This window comes from Myotis davidii, unplaced genomic scaffold, assembly GCF_000327345.1.
Source record: "Myotis davidii unplaced genomic scaffold, ASM32734v1 scaffold71, whole genome shotgun sequence".
Taxonomy (NCBI): domain Eukaryota; kingdom Metazoa; phylum Chordata; class Mammalia; order Chiroptera; family Vespertilionidae; genus Myotis; species Myotis davidii.
In genome coordinates, this window is record NW_006283588.1 from 2,185,552 (window position 1) to 2,202,868 (window position 17,317).

The window sequence follows — 17,317 nt, forward strand, 5'->3', positions numbered from 1 at the left end:
TGGCCAGCCACCCACTCTCGATCGGGGTGGGAGAGGCTGATCAGGGGCAGGGCTAACTTGGGGGAGGAGTCACAGGAGGTTGGCCAGCCAATCCCACCTCCTGATCAGGCCAGTTTGCTGGCCACAGTGGGCTTCATAGCAATCAGTCATTCTGGTCATTACAGCATTCCGGTCGCTGGCTTTATATAGATAGATAGATAGATAGATAGATAGATAGATAGATAGATAGATAGATATAGATATGTACCACATATTTCTATCAAAACATCTACTGAAGGACACTTCAGTTGATTCCATGTCTTAACCACCATGAATAATGCTGTAATGAACATAGGAATGTATGTTTTCAATTTTGGGGGATAGCTACCCGTAATAGAGCTGCTGGGTCATATGGTAATTCTAGTCTTAATTTTTTGAGGAACCTCCATACTGTTTTCCATAGTGACTATACCATACTAGAATACAGTGAAAGACTATATGCCACCAAATTCAATAACCTAGAAGAAATGGGTAAGTTCCTAGAATTATATAACCTTCCTAGGCTGAATCCTGAAGAATTGGAAAATCTAAATAGACTGATCAAAAGTGAGAAAATTGAAACAACCATCAAATACCTCCCCAAAAGTAAAAGTCCAGGACCAAATGGCACAGCAAAAGAAACCACCAACAAAACAAAACAACAGTAACAAATAGAGTGGGAGAAGAAATTTGTAAACAATAGCTCCAACCAGGGATTAATATCCATATTCTTTTTAGCTTGCACTTTAATTATGGGCCATCATTAATCATTCTGCATATTCTAGAAACATCAAATTCAATGCATGTTAAAACTACAAAACACTTTACAGTGCCTTGGTAAGTCACAGATTAATAAGGTGTCCTTATCCTGAAGTCTCTAATAGAGGGATTAGCAACTCTTATCAATAACTAAATTGCTAGGTTGAGTAGGGTGGGTGTGGTAAGAGAATACAAAGTAAGTTCGCATTATATCTAGCTGGGGACTCAAGTTGTAAATAGCTTATTAAAAATGTTGAAACAGGCAGAATTCAGATAAATGGAGAAAGAAAAGGACTTCTCAGTGAGAAGATTGCAGAACCAAGTAAAAAAGGAGAAAAGCCATGTCAGGAACATAAAGTAATGAAGAGTTGGAGGAAAGATGGGCTAATTACAAGTGTGAATAGAAAGATCATTTGAGGCTTTATTGTAGACAGCATTAAACACCACAATGAAAAGTTTAAACTTCCTAAAATGTACTGTTCATTATAAACTTTAAAAATTATTTAAATGAATTACAAAAAGAAATTCTTTCATTATAGATGAAAGGTTTTCTTTTATTATACACTAGAGGCCTGGTGCACAAAAATTTGTGCACTCAGGGGGGTCCGTCAGCCAGGCCTGTATTAAAAATGTTGAAACAGGCAGAATTTAGATAAATGGAGAAAGAAAAGGACTTCTCGGTGAGAAGACTGCAGAACCAAGAAAAAAGGAGAAAAGCCACGTCAGGAACATAAAGTAATGAAGAGTTGGAGGGAAGATGGGCTAATTACAAGTGTGAATAGAAAGATCATTTTAGGCTTTATTGTAGACAGCATTAAACACCACAATGAAAAGTTTAAACTTCCTAAAATGTACTGTTCATTATAAACTTTAAAAATTATTTAAATGAATTACAAAAAGAAATTCTTTCATTATAGATGAAAGGTTTTCTTTTATTATAGACTAGAGGCCTGGTGCACAAAAATTTGTGCACTCAGGGGGGTCCTTCAGCCAGGCCTGTGCCCTCTCACAGTCTGGGACCCCTCAGGGGATGACCACCTGCTGTCTAGGCCCACTCCCTGGGGGTAGTGGGCCTAAGCTAGCAGTCAGACATCCCTCTGGCAGCCCAGGAGCCCTTGGGGGATGTCCACTTGCCAGTGGGGAGCAGGCCTAAACTGCAGTTGGACATCCTTAGTGTGTCTTCACTGGGTACCTGGGTATGCAAATTAACTGCCATCTTTGTTGGATTAATTTGCATACTCTTCTGATTGGCTGGTGGGCATAGCGAAGGTATGGTCAATTAGCATTTTTGTCTTTTATTAGTGTAGATACTAGAAGCCCGGTGCACAAAATTTGTGCAGGGGGGAATGTCCCTCAGCCTGGCCTACACCCTCTTGCAATCTGGGACCCTTCAGGGGATATCCGCCTGCCACAGGGATTGGGCCTAAACCTGCAGTCGGACATCCCCTTTGCAATCACTCATAAACACTTGCCTGCTTGTCTGACTCATTGCCCCTAACCACTCGCCTGCCTACTTGATCTCCCCTAACCTCTCTGTCTGCCTGCCTGATCATCCATAACCACTCACCTGCCTGCCTGCCTGTCTGATCGCCCCTAACTGCTTACCTGTCTTTCTGATCACCCCTAACCACTCTGCCTGCCTGCCTGATTGCCCCCTAACCACCTCTGCCTTGGCTCCTGCCACCGCGGCTTTGTCCAGAAGGACGTCCAGAATGAAGATTGTTTGGCTGTCTGGTCTAATTAGCATATTATGCTTTTATTATTATAGATTAAATAAATATGCTATCAAATTTTTAAGTGATAATTCTTATACATCAAACCAAAAGCTTAATTTTAAAGGTCTGGCAATTTCTAACAGAGACTTCATGCTCATCCACCTCCTACATTGTAGCATGAAAATTACTCTCTAGTCATGTGTTGATGGAAACCACAGCCACGACTTACCTCTTGTGTTAGCCATAGAATTTTATTATTTTCCTTTTTTATTTCTCATATAATATTTGTGTACTTTAAAATTTAAATACATTGATTTCTTACTCGTGTCACATCTATAAATATTTGGCATTTGGTAGCAAAACAGTCTAATTGAAAAGTCTTCCAGGATATCCATATTGAAAAAAAACAATATAAGAATATTCCAGTATCCATAAATTAACTTTTAAAACTTATTAGCTTTGTGCTGAAAGCATTATGGAATTGTCAACATAAGAAACATCTAAACCGGTAAGAATTTTTCTGAATTTATTGGAACCAAACTGGTGACAGTGGCCAGGAATCAAAACCCCATTGGATTGAGCAAATGCTCCAGAGAATGGTAGTTCTGCACCTTAGTTTATCCATGACCCTGAAAAGAGGAGGTGTAAGTGGGTTCCATGCGGTCCACTGATGACAGATAAGGAGGTGGGAGGAAGCAAAGCCGTGGGGAGGGGAACCTCTGGAATTGAGTCTCGTGTTTCCAAAGTCCCCTTTCTCCTAGTCTAGTCCGAGAGGAAGTGTAGCTGGGGTTGCAGTTTAGCTGGAAGCAAAGCCAGTGTTCAGAGTGTCATTTCCATGTTGGAGCCGGGCCAGTTCAGTCAGGCTAGCTTCAGTTCATTAGTCCACGGTGTGGGGGTGCACATGGCCATGGGGGAGCCCCACAAACCCAGAGTCACACAAGTCCCAAGAGCACTAACAACACAAGAGAGCGAATTCCTTTGTTCAGGGGATTCACTGTCCCAAGCCTCCTGCCCTTGCAGTGGCCATGCCCATTCTGGCCAATGATCTTTGTTTTCAAGTGTGACTGACAAGCAAACACCAGCATTACCAGGTATGCATCTATCTTCCCTTTGCTCCTTTCCTTTACTTCAGTGGTTCTCGACCTTCTGGCCCTTTAATACAGTTCCTCACGTTGTGACCCAACCATAAAATTATTTTCGTTGCTACTTCATAACTGTGATGTTGCTACTGCTATGAATCGTAACGTAAATATCTGATATGCAGGAAGGTCTTAGGTGACCCCTGTGAAAGGGTCATACAGCCGCCAAAGGGGTCGCGACCCACAGGTTGAGAGCCACTGCTTTAATTAATAACGAGCTTAATGACAACAGTATCAGGTTCAGGGGTTAGCCCAGGATGAGCTGCCTTTGCCCACTGCTTCCTTCGTTGCAAGCCTCCTGGATCCCTTAGTTTAGGAGATGCAGGCCTGTGGGGGAAGGAGATGGGGAGAGAAAAGGAAGGGGGCAGTCCTGGGGAAAAGAGTGCGCTGGGACCTTCATTTTGAGGGTGTTAAGGCTGTGAGTTTGGGAAAGGTGTTAGTGGAGGATATCTACAATATTCATTGGCTCTATAAGGATGCACCAAAATGAGATTCATTGCCTTAACTTCATTTCTTCTTGAGTGTGGTTGGCAAATGGCACTAACTGGATTTCTGCTCTCTCTCCTGGAGTAGGGTGATTTAAGCTAATTTACTGTGTGGTTGGGAAAGAGGAATATGAACCATTTACTCATAAGTGTCCTTGGTTACAGAAGATAGGATTTTGCGATTTACTCGATGGCTGTAAACTGCTTGGCCATTTAACTACCCATTAACTTTCTCGGTTTCCCTGTTTCACTTGTCCTGGCTTACTTGCCTGTCTCAATACTAGAAGATACAAAATCTGTCATCTTGTTAGTTTGTTTTTTCTTTTCCTTTACAATTTTGTTTTTAGTTTAAAAAAATGATAAAGCTTAGATATACCAAGAAAATAGTGAGTGCCCATTAGGCTAAGAAGTCCTTTAGCAAAGCAGAAGGATTTGGTTGATATAAACAATATGTAAAATTCAGATCTGTCAGATATTTTTTGATTATACACTGTAGTATTCAGTAAATTGGTCAGTGTATCTTTGCCTATATTATAATGCTAAAATATCACTTCTTAAAATATACTTATTTAATGTAGATTGTAGTAAAATAGAATGTCATTAAAAAGTGGGTAAGTTTTCAAGAATTCTTATTTTTTTAAATATATTTTATTGATTTTTTACAGAGAGGAAGGGAGAGGGATAGAGAGTTAGAAACATCGATGAGAGAGAAACATCGATCAGCTGCCTCCTGCACACCTCCAACTGGGGATGTGCCTGCAACCAAGGTACATGCCCTTGACCGGAATCGAACCTGAGACCTTTCAGTCCGCAGGCAAATGCTCTATCCACTGAGCCAAACTAGTTAGGGCTCTTAAGACAAAAAAATCATTAACCAAATAGCTATTATTTGAGGTAAGTAAATATATATATACACACACATATATATGTATATGTGTGTGTGTGTGTGTGATTTATTACTGCATTAAGTAAAGGATAGACAAAAATCTCTAAAATAAAGTCATATTTGGATCTAGAAGAAAAAATAAAATTGGATTATTTAGAAATGTATACCTTGTTTCTTTGCTCTCCTGATAACTTCTAAAGCTTATAATTTTCTAATTTCCAATTTTTGGACCTCAGATATATCCCAGGTGCTGACAAAAAAAGTGACAAAAAATAATCCTCTAAGAACAGCGGGTAAGTCACAGCATGGTACATTCCTTATTGATTCTCCATTCTAAGTATACTCCTTCAAGAAATAATGAGGAAGCCATTCTATTTATTTTAAAATGATGCAATAGAACAAATGTTAAAATAGACATCTCTATCTATAAAATGACAACTTTTCATCATCAAATAAATCTAGATAATATATACCTGACATTTCAGAAATGTTTATCAGATATGGATAATATCCTTAATTTTTAAATTAATGGACAGAGAATTATACCAAACCTCATCATCAAAGCATAAAAGTGCACAATGTAATACATATTAATAGTATAGCAAATATTATAAAACATTGTACCTTTGTAAACCCAGAAATGCTAAACTATCTTGTCTGTGGGTCACTTTGTGTTTTAATGCTTTGAGGACTCTAATTGATATGTGAAAGTTTCAGGGGACTGGGTTGAATTCAAAAGGATCCTATGACATGTTCCTTAAAGTGCCAGTTGGGAAAGAAAAATCACTAATATCCGATTATTCACTTTTCATCTATGTTTCTTTTCCTTTTTTTTCCCCAGAGAGAGTGGAAGGGTGAGAGAGAGAGATAGAGCAAGAGAGAGGCATCGATGTGAGAGAAACACATGGATTGGTTGATTGGCTGCCTCCTGCACATGAGCCTGCAACTGAGGCATGTGCCCTTGACTGGAATTGAACCCAGGACCCTTCAGTCCACTCTATCCACTGACCAAAACCAGCTAGGACTCATCTATGTTTCTTATAAAATTGTATGGTAACTATGTCAACGTAGTTTTCCCAATTATTTATATTTACTGGTGACTTTGATTGTAAATACAGGACAGCTTGCTTTAATGACCATCATGATGATACTTAGTTACAAAATACATTGCCTGCTCACAAAATCTACTCAAACTTAACAAAAATTAACCTTGTTAGCTAGTATTTATTACTCAAAAATATTTTCTGGGACCAACTGTAATCACTAAATACTGGACAGAGTAATAAAACCCAGGTAAAGCAAAAAGAAGAATGAATAGTTAGAAGAAAGGATGATGAACAAAATCTCTTTAAATGCTCAAAGTCAGAGTGGATACCCGGTCAGCTGCTTTGATAGTGCTGAAAATACAGGTACTTATTTATTGTAATCTGCATTTCAGAAGCACATTCCAATTACACATTTTCTATATTTTCTGAGAGACAATTATGCTCAAAATGTTTAATTTTTCCTGGCATGCTTGCTCATAACAGAGGATGCTAATTATGATAAATTCCTTGTCATTTTAAGTAAACTGATACACTGAATTGTTTTATATCCCTTCATTTGGTAGGAAACCAAACCCATTTCATGATACACTTTAAAAATTTTCAATCATACTCAAAACAGAAACAAACAAAATGTATGTCATTTCTAGTTAGGCAGCAAATGCCTAAGTATCATAGAATCAAACTCACTGATTTGAAAAGTAAAACAGGTGCAATTGCATCCCCTCGAAATGGAAACACACCTAATTAAAAAATAAAAACACTTGGTTCTTAGTAGCAGGACCAAAGTTGGGGAGTTGGACTAGAAACTGACTTGCTGGTTATTTTTCATTTGCCACTTTCCATTCACCCTCTGCCTGCTTGTTCATGTGTTTGTTTTGTGCTGATCCGTGCCTTGGAAGGTGGCCTCGGGATTGCACCGCCCTGCCTCCCCTGCACTCTGGCTTTGCTTGGTTCAGGAATAAGAGTTACCATAAGTGACTGAGGGCATAGAGAGAGGGCAGGCTATTTCTTTGCCCAGGCCCTTCCGGTTAGGGGTTCTGGAAGTAGCAGCCATGGATTCGGTCTTCACCAGGCTTTGGTAATATTGATTCTCCCTCTGGACCCAGGTCTGATGATAGCTTCTAGCTGTTGCTAACCTCTGTATGCCTCACCAGCCCTTGTTGGTTCCCTTTCAATCACTTCTTTATTAGATTATCATTAAAAAAAAAACTCAGATAATTCTGTCAAATTACAGCAGGAAAGCTGGGGAGGGTTGGGGGGGGGAAGAGATCAAGCAAAGGACTCGTATGCATGCATATAAGCATAACTAATGGACATAAGACACTGGGGGGGAGGGGTAAGGGAGGCCAGGGGAAGGCAAGGGGGAGAACAAAGGAGACAAACGTACTACTCTTTGTAATATTTTAAGCAATAAAAAAAAACTTAGATAATTGAGTCAGTTGTGTCCTGCCTGCCCATGACTAGCAAATGGAGACTAAGTACTGGAGACTGTAAAGGCAATTAGGTTTAAAATGACCTTGTACTGGCAATGCTCCCTTTATCTCCCAAGGTGCCGTTTAGGTCCGGGTACAAATGTCACCCTGCTACGTCTAAAGTGGAAACCCACTGTCAGAACTTTGGAGCAATATAATCCTAATGGCAATTTTAATTAGGGACTTGATGAATCTCACAATAGCCCCTCTGAAACGAAGTCATATAGTTGCAAGCTCGGAGTTAGGAAAAAGAGAGGGGAGGGCAGGGCTGGAGGTCAGCCTTCTGCTGAGCATTCCCCAGGGCTCCCCCTGAAGGACTGGGAACGGCAAAGGATTCGGCAGAGCCAAACAAAACTCCCAGGTTCCACTATGATTATGTGAGAATTACATAACATGTTTGTTTTCAAGATAAAATAATTAGTTTCATCAAAACAATTACATAACTTTCTGCTTCAGGAAAATGCAGTGTTGATGACACAGCTTTCATACTCACTGGGATACTGCCTCTTGTCCTGTTATATACATAGAAGTCCCTGTGTGTTTCAAGTACTCTTTTGGGTATTGATTCACCCGAGATACCAGGGAATCTGACTGTCTATACCTATAACTCCAGCTAGCTAGTCATCTGTGCCTTCTCAAAATCCATAATATGTAATTAAAAGAATTAATAAAATAATATGTATGGCATAGAACAAGTATGAATTGTTTTAGTTTTATATATATTATATATTATTCTGCCTATAAACACATATATTAGTATATATATATGTACTTTAAACCATACCATAACAATAATTTCCATTTCCATGGATTCGAATATTCTGTAGAGAAACTGATGGCAGCCTACTTCTCTAAACATCATGACTAATTAACCTTACTATTATATAAAGTGAAACTTCTACAAGACGAATAAAATAAATGAAAAAGAATGCCGCCCCCCCCCATGTCTTTTTTTAATCCTTATGAGCTTTTAAGTTGAATTAGAGCATTGTTTACAGGAGGAATTTCCCAGTATGGATATATTCTTTAGTATATTTTTAAATATCCTTCTTGTGTATCTATAGATCTAAAATAAATTAACTAAAAATGTAACTATAGAATTCGCATATGCCTGTATAGAAAGCTCAATTCACTGGGGGAAATTTTTGTCTTTGTCTTTCTACTTGGTAGTCAGGAAATGTGTTGGGATTGTTTGTTTTGTTTTCGCTCATGGCAATGACTCATTTAGCATTTCCTACAAAGAATAGCTCGAAATACTAAAAACATTTTCCAAGTAAAAGTCCTGTTGTGCTTGTTTTAACAACAGATAAGGATCATTTGTACTTAGAATGTATTTGCATAAAAACAATGAATGTGTTGAAGTTTTTCAAACTGCCATTTTTGCATGAGGAATAATAAATATGCATTCTGAAATTTTGTTGAAATTACGATTGTTTCCTTTAAGGCATTCTTTGCCATATTGTATCAGGAGGTGTTAATTTGGAAAGGAAAGAAAGGGGGAAGAAGGAAGGAAGACAGAAAGAGAGGGAGGGAAAAGAAAAGAATAAGATGCCAGGGGACAATGTGGCAATAGATTTTCTTTATTGCAATAGTATCACTGTGATACTTAAATTCTCCATTTACTTAAACATTTATTAAATATTCAGAAAATAGCATAAATATCCTCTTAGAGATAGAATGCACTATAGCACCGTTCAGAGTACAGTTCAAAGTAGTGAGTAAATACATAGTTGTTCATTCAAAGAGGCTCAGGAAGTTGGACATACTTTCACAAGAAATTTTTTTGTGTTTACTTGTTTATTTTTTGCTTTACTATAGCTTAATGTGCATCCCCTACCATTTAGAAGTAAGAATTCTGTAAGAAAGAAGTGCTTTGTTACATTTTAAAAGGAGATAAATTTGGAAGGCCAATTTCATGAGGAAGTAAAAAACAATTAAGAGCAGAGAATTTGACATCTGTCTACACAATGGCTTATTCATTGTATTAACATGCTCATTGTACAAAAGCAAACCCATTTCACCAGTGAATTTATGACCTCCTGGGGGGATGTTTTCTTGAATTACCTGCTTCAATTGATCAGCCTTGGTTTTTGTAAGGAACGTTTTTCTTCCAGAAATTTACCTGGGACCTGAGGTATGTTAGCCAACCAACAGGCTTGGCATTCATTTCCTGTTAAGCTTAAAAGACTCTTCATATGCAGTTGTCATTTCAAAATACTTAGTTAGGACGCTAATGAAAGATGTTCCCAAGTAAAATTTCCTGCCATCTTGAGAACGGTCCTTATTTCATCTCCCCCTTGCCCCTCCGTTAGCTTCCTGCATTCTACAGTCCAACAGCCTCAGGTTGGCCGTCCAGGCCTGTGACACCCTAGCTACAGCCCACCTACCTTCATTTCCTGCCTGTGTTACAGCCGGTTGACTTCCTCTCCCAACTCTGCACAACCCAGCCATATCACAAACCCATGACTGGATGTCTGCTCTACCTGAAATTTCCCGCTCTACACTCAATCCCTACTCCCCACCATCAAATCGCCAGGCGCAAGATCCTCGCCTCATTTTGTTCCTTTATGCTATAGCTTGTTCAGGCTTTAGGGAACACTGATATCAGTCCTCACCTTCATAGAGTAGTCTGTGCGTAGTATTTGTGAGCAAATCAGGAAGAGGAGAGATAGCTAACTCACTCACTCACTCATTCATTCATTCATTCATTGGTTCATTCATCCCAATACTATGTATGAGGCACTTACAATGCAGTAGGCATGACCAGACTCTGGGAAGATTGTGGTGAACAAGGTGCAGCCCTGCCTGCCCTTAACGGACAGGCTCATCAGAGACACAGACAAGGCAATCACAGGTTAGAAACCAGGCACTTCCTGGTTACCATGGGCTCTCTTTAAAAAGTGGCCCAGCTTGCTTCAGAAATCACAGTCCTTCCAGCATGAAGGATGATACAAAAATATTGGTTAATACTATTCAGATACGTTTTAGATAGTTTCAAAGCCATCAGAGTGCTTGCCTAAATTCTTAAACTCATTTAAAAGTGTGTGTGTGTGTGTGTGTGTGTGTGTGTTTAGGTGTGTTAACCATTAAAACTATTAACAAAGACTGGAAATTTTGATAAAGTCTTCTACAGTAACAATGGCATGAGAAATTGTTTCCAAATGAGGTTCCCAGCAGCTAAAGGGCTACTGTTTAAATTCCATTGCAGTTGGGAAGGGTATGCAATTATTTGTTTCAAGTTTTCAGGGGTGTCCAATAATTTAATCTGCGCCCTATCTTTCCACTCTTGTATAACTTTATATTATAAATATCAAAAATACAATGTTACAGCCTGGCGAGCATGGCTCAGTGGTTGAGTGTCCATCTATGAACCAGAAGGACATGGTTCAGATTCCGGTCAGGGCACATGCCCAGGGCGGGGACTCAGTCCCCATTGTGGAACTCACAGGAGGCAGCTGATCAATGATTCTCTCTCATCATTGATGTTTCTACCTCTCTCTCTCTTCCTTCCTCTCTAAAATCAATAAAAATATATTTTTAGCAAATACAGTGTCACAAAATAAAAACTTTCAAATTTATTTTAATTACAATAATAATTGTAATTGAAATCAATTCAAAAGCTTAATAACTATGCAATATATGTAAATAATCTAACTAAAAGCCTTTGGGTCTATTTTCCCAAGATTATTATTGAGATATAATTCATCTGATCAATTGAAAAGGATCTCAACTTAAACATATACATTGTTTAAGACTGAGACATTCTAAATTTTCTGGTTATCTAGTCTGTATTCATTTCATTCCCTCGCCAAAAGAGAACAATTTTGTATTCATTTCATATTTGCAAATACACCTAGGCCAGGCAGGTAAACTTATCACAACAAATGATGTGGAAAATATGTTTGACCAAGTAGAATGTCACTGCTTAAGGGATTTAAATGAAACTATAAATTTGAGAATGTGAATTATATTTAACCTTGAAAACAACTTGAGTTAAGGTTTTAAAGTTAAACAAAAAAACAACACCTTAATATTTTTAAACCAGATGCTAGGCCCTCAAGCTCTCTTGAATAATATCTCTGTTTATTGATATTTTCAAAAAATATATTTAATTATTTACTATATATGAAAGTAGAGAATGTTTGATTTGGGAAAAACAGACAGCAAAGACATAAAAAATAACTGATATTTAGTAAATGCCTCACACGAGCTTTATCTGTGGTAATAAGGTATATGCACCAATAACATCATAGGAATAAAAGGAGCTGAGGAAGTATTGGCATATTCCAAAAGAGAGTGAAGTCTTTGTCAGTATTGGGTCCTACTCGAATAACTGCACAAAATGATTCTGAAATATTAAGGGTAAAATAATCCAAGAGAAAAACATCCCACTTCCACCTCCCCAGCCCTCTGACAGGATCTTGAACGGGCCAGATACTGGCCTTGGAACTGAGCTCTAGCTATACAATCTTGGGCAAAGCTGTGTGTCAGTTTTCTCCCCTGAAAAATGGCATAAAAGTAGGACCCATAAAAGGACTGTGAAGATTAAACAATTTAATATGTATAAAACACTTGGAACTCTATACAACACAGAAACTCTGCAATAGGAGCTATTATTATAATCCAGTGCATTTAACTCTACCATGATGACTCTTCTCCCAAGAATGGCAATCTGCCTACACCCAATAATATTGGTTTTTGAACGATTTCTTCATCAGTGTAAAATGTTGTTCCTGAATCCCCCCGCCTGTACAGATAATTGCACCGGCAGCATCCTTTTATTCTTTTCAATGGCCAACCTCCCTGGAGATGATGTGAACACAGCTTTAGCTACTTCAGAACATTGTTTTAATGAGTAAGGTAGGGAGAAATTGGAAGCCTGAACACTGGTATCACTTAAAATACACCTGACTGTACAATCTATTTTTCAAAGGCTGGAGCATAACAGTTCATTTAGTTTACAGTCACTAAAATATGCCAGACAACATTTTAAAAGACGATTTGCATCATCCCATTTGAATATCCTCCAGTTATTGTGACTACGCGACAATTGGAAATAGCCCTTCTTGACTTTCTTCTACAACTTTGAAAAGTGGATTTCCAAATCCTCCTTTTTCAAAGGGAGAGCTACTAGCAACTAATCCGAAGTCTCCGGATGAATGTTTAATGGTTGACTGGCACCAATGTCAAGCACATCAAAAGATCCCACATTTCATCAGTAAAACAAACATCGGCTTCACAGCCATGAAGTTCTGTAGGCTTGCTTATTCTGCAGTGGTGCAGCGCCTAAAATTATCATTTCTGTTCAAGTTTTCTGCTTCCTCGCAGTTAACTTCAGAGAGAATTTTGAGCTGCTTTGAGGAAATTCTTCTGGGTTCTGTGTCCTTGCGGTTTCTCATCCCTCCCCCCGCCCCAAAAAAAAGCAAAACAGCCTGAGCCATGTTTATTTTAAACTAGGCATATAGACAAAAGATGATTGTCAAAAGTGTATTGAAATAAGAATTCCCAGAATAAAAAATTAAATTAATACAAAAAAAAGGGGGTTTTAAAAGTGACATGATAACTGTCACATTTTGCCCACTTAGTGGGAATTACTTAATGCCGACCACTAAAGTGTTTCCACGTAACATGGTAAATACTGGGAGTGGGGGTGGACATTAGGGACATAGTTGTCTGAAACCTAAATTAGGCAGGGAAGCCCAGGACAAGCATTTGACTAAAAAAGCTAATATCCCTCAGGTAAGTCTCCCTGATGCCAATCATAAAATGTGTTTTTTTTCTTCTCAGGTTTCCAATGTGACTGGGAATATAAATCAGAATAGCATTGTTGAAAGACATTCTGTAGCAGGACAATTATCAGCAATATGGAAGATTATTTCAATATGTCGTGGAATATAACTTTATGCTTCGGCAAGCACGCTGGAGCATTTAGGTCCAAACACTACTGATAAAATCTTCAGAACTGCCACACATCAGATTTTGAAACATTGGACTGGCTTCCTATTTATTTTAACACCCATTGCGTACTTTTGTCTGTTAAGTACTTTTTTAAGCACTTTCCAAGTAGTGACTCATTTAATCCTTATAACAACCCCATAGAACAGCTACTATTAAATGGTACTTTGCAAATAAAAAGAACAAAACAAAGCAACAACAACTACAAACTGAGGCACAGAGTAATTAAACAGCTTACCCAGCACCCACATCCAAGAAGTCAATGAAGAATTTAAACTCTGGTAGGCTACATCTGGTGCCCATATTCTCAAACATTGTTTGCTTAAAAGTGAGGTAAGGAAGCCAGAAAAGAATATGGTAATATCTTCCCTTCCTTTTTGCAATAGTATCACTTAGTATTCTCAAAAGTTGCATCTCAGGCCAAAATATTAGCAGTGAGTGACACCATTTGGCGAAATATAATCAAAAATTTATTTAAAGCAGAGAAGAATAAACCAAGGCCCACTTAGCTTGGGCGTTTATAACCTTGGGCCTCATTTTAAGACAAAATATAAGAAGTTAACGATAACATTGCTACTTCTTAAACATGCTCCTATATTAATATTCTAGTAGCTAAAAAACTAGAACCAAAATCTCATTGGCATTTTTCTACTCTAAAACCAGGCAATATGACTTGTTAGGATATACATGCTTCTACTTATACACTCGACAAGGCTATTTTTCACTTTGCTCAAAATAAAATCAGGTCTGTTAACATTTAAATGATTTCTGAGTTGACCCTTATGCAAAAACATTTTTCTCCTTGCTTAAATAAACAGTGTCCATGTTGCTTCAGTATTTCTTATCCAGTAAGCTCTGACCTGAATTATTTCCCATGCCCAAGCCCTAAACACACACACACACACACACACACACCCTTAGCCTTTGTTTTGTACAGCTCCCCAGGAATGAAGTCATTCTTGTTAGTAAAGCATTCTCTAATATGTGGTGCCAACATAAATCTATGCACGGTGGGCAAAGGGCCCTATCCTAAAAGATCAGAAATCAGTATATAACAGTGTGTGGTAGGCACAATAATTCACCCCTCTACCCCCTGCCAAAAAAAAAAAAAATATCCACAATCTAATCCCAGGAACCTGTGAATATGACATTTTACTTGGCAAAAGGGACTTTGCAGATGTCACTAGTTAATGGATTGAGATGGAAATTTTTCTGAATTTTCAGAGTGGGATGAATGGCCTCACAGGGTCCTCATAGGAAGGAGGCAGGAGGGTCAGACTCAGAGGGAGATGGTGTAAGGATGGAAGGGAGAGAGATTTTAAATTCTATGCTACCGGTTTTGAAGATGGAAGGGGGTCAGGAGCCAAGGAATACAGGTGACTTTTAGAAGCTGGAAAAGGTGAGAAAACAGATTCTCCTCAAGAGCCTTTAGAAGCACACAACCCTACTGCCAACTGGATTTAGCCCCATGAAACCCATGTTGGACTTCTGACCTCCGAAAATGTAAACAAGTACATCTGTATTGTTTTAAGCCGTCAACTTTGCGATAATTTGTTACAACAGCAATAAGAAACTCATACACTTGGAAAGTATCTAGAAACTGGGATGTATTTTTTAAAAGAATACAAAAGAAAATGCAAAGGAAATATAAAAAAATGACTCACCCTTTCCTTTAGAATAAAATTATCATCGTCTTTATTTTAAGCAGCTATGTCCATTCAATAAACTAATCACTATGGAGTGCGGTCCCTAGAGCCCCACTGAGCTCTTCGTGATGAGGGAACTAGTAAAAAGGTTTCCAGTCTGAATACAGATCTAGACTTGACCAATGCTATCCTGGTAATCATTTTCCTAGTAATCATTTTCTATGCCTGCAGCGTTCTTGCCCCGGAGTCTCCTGCACTTGAGAGCTGTGTCCTTCTGCCAGAGCCCTTATTAACCTTTGAAGATTATGCGTAGGATCCCTGTATGGGATTACTCACTCAGAGTGCCTGGCAGTTGATCTCTCAGAAGGCCCACCTTCTCTTTGCTAAGTGCCACCTGCTGGCTCTGTTGACACAAGGCGGACTTTCCTCCCTGGGCCTGGCCCTTGGCACGCCCCCTCTCATGCCCAGTCCGAGGCTCTTCCAGTGATGGCGAACCTATGACACGTGTGTCAGAGGTGACACGCGAACTCATTTTTTTGGTTGATTTTTCTTTGTTAAATGGCATTTAAATATATAAAATAAATATCAAAAATATAAGTCTTTGTTTTACGATGGTTGCAAATATCAAAAAATTTCTATATGTGACACGGCACCAGAGTTAAGTTAGGGTTTTTCAAAATGCTGACACGCCGAGCTCAGAAGGTTCGCCATCACTATACCTGTGCATTTTTTGTCTCCTGCATCTTTGTTTCTTGTTACCAGCAGCCTCCTCTCCGGCAAAGCTATCATAATGGGAAAGGTTATATTTTTATCCCTTTAGTCACATGAGTCCCTACCTGATTGGGGCTCAAATTCCATCAGTGAAGTTGTACTTACTGTAAGGCAATTAAACGTCTCTCTGCAACATTAGGCCTGCACTGTCACTCATCAGAATCCTGAAGGACAACACTGCACCCCTCGGGCTGAGACCCATTAGTTAAATCAAAAATATTACCTCCCACGTTTCAGTGGGAATTTATAATCATCTAAATTGTATGTTTGCTTGTTTTGTTTTTTTTCAAGTGAGACAATATAAACTAATAGCCTTTTATATATATTTTTACTGGGTTTTATACATTTATAATTTCTTAGGCTTAGATCTTATCTTGATGATAAGAACTCTCCTCTCAAATGCTACCTTATAAATTAGCGCCTTTAATATTTTTATTGGATTTTTTCTTTTTAGGGAGAGAGGGGAAGGAGAGGAAGAGGGAAAACATCAATGTGAGAGTGAAATATCAATCGGTTACCTCCTGCATGCCCCCTACCCCCTATCGAGCCCACAACCTGGGCATGGGCCCTGTCTTGGTATCCAGCTGGCAACCTTTGGGTACATGGATTAACAATGCCCAATCAACTGAGACACACCAGGCAAGGCTAGGTGCCTTTGTATTAAATACAAAGATCTAGTTATTTTCTTTTTTTCTAAAATATATTTCACTGATTTTTTACAGAGAGGAAAGGAGAGGGACAGAGAGCCAGAAACATCGATGAGAGAGAAACATCAATCAGCTGCCTCCTGCACACTTCCCACCGGGGATGTGCCCGCAACCAAGGCACACACCCCTGACTGGAATCGAACCTGGGACCCTCCAGTCCGCAGGCCAACGCTCTATCCACCAAGCCAAACCAGTCAGGGCTCTAGTTTTCTTAATGCAAAATTTGTTTAGTTCAAAATTAGGTTTGAAAGTATTTCATTGTCTCCATTTAGCTCAAGAGATGCCCCTCAATATTTAAAGAAAAAAATAATGATAAGTTGTTTTAAATGATAATTTAATATTAAATAATTGTAATATTTAGGATATCAATATGTAGATTATATAGCACTATTAATAGTGAACAGGCAAAGACAGCAGATATGTATCAAAATATCCCAGTGGAAATGTGGCAGGAACAGTATTAAAAAGTTAACAAATATTTAAATCACAAATTGAAAGTACATTTCATAAAAATAAGAAGATGGAGAAGAAGGCATTTGTTTCTTCTCAAATAGAATTCTCAATTGTAAATAACAGAAATGGAAGCAAAAATGGACTTTATTGTAGAAAAAGTAGCTAGCTCACAGGAAATGCTGGCGAACCTAGGTTGAAAACTAGTCATGAACTACAAGAAATGATAGGCCACCACGTTCACACCAGAGCTTGCGACTTAGGACCT

At 38.6% G+C, this 17,317-nt stretch overlaps 1 protein-coding gene across 1 annotated transcript in view; it reads right to left on the reverse strand.

Annotated features, from left to right (window-relative positions):
- Positions 1–17,317, reverse strand: part of SGCZ (sarcoglycan zeta) — a 633,314-nt gene that overhangs the window by 570,032 nt on the left and 45,965 nt on the right. The window lies entirely within an intron of this gene.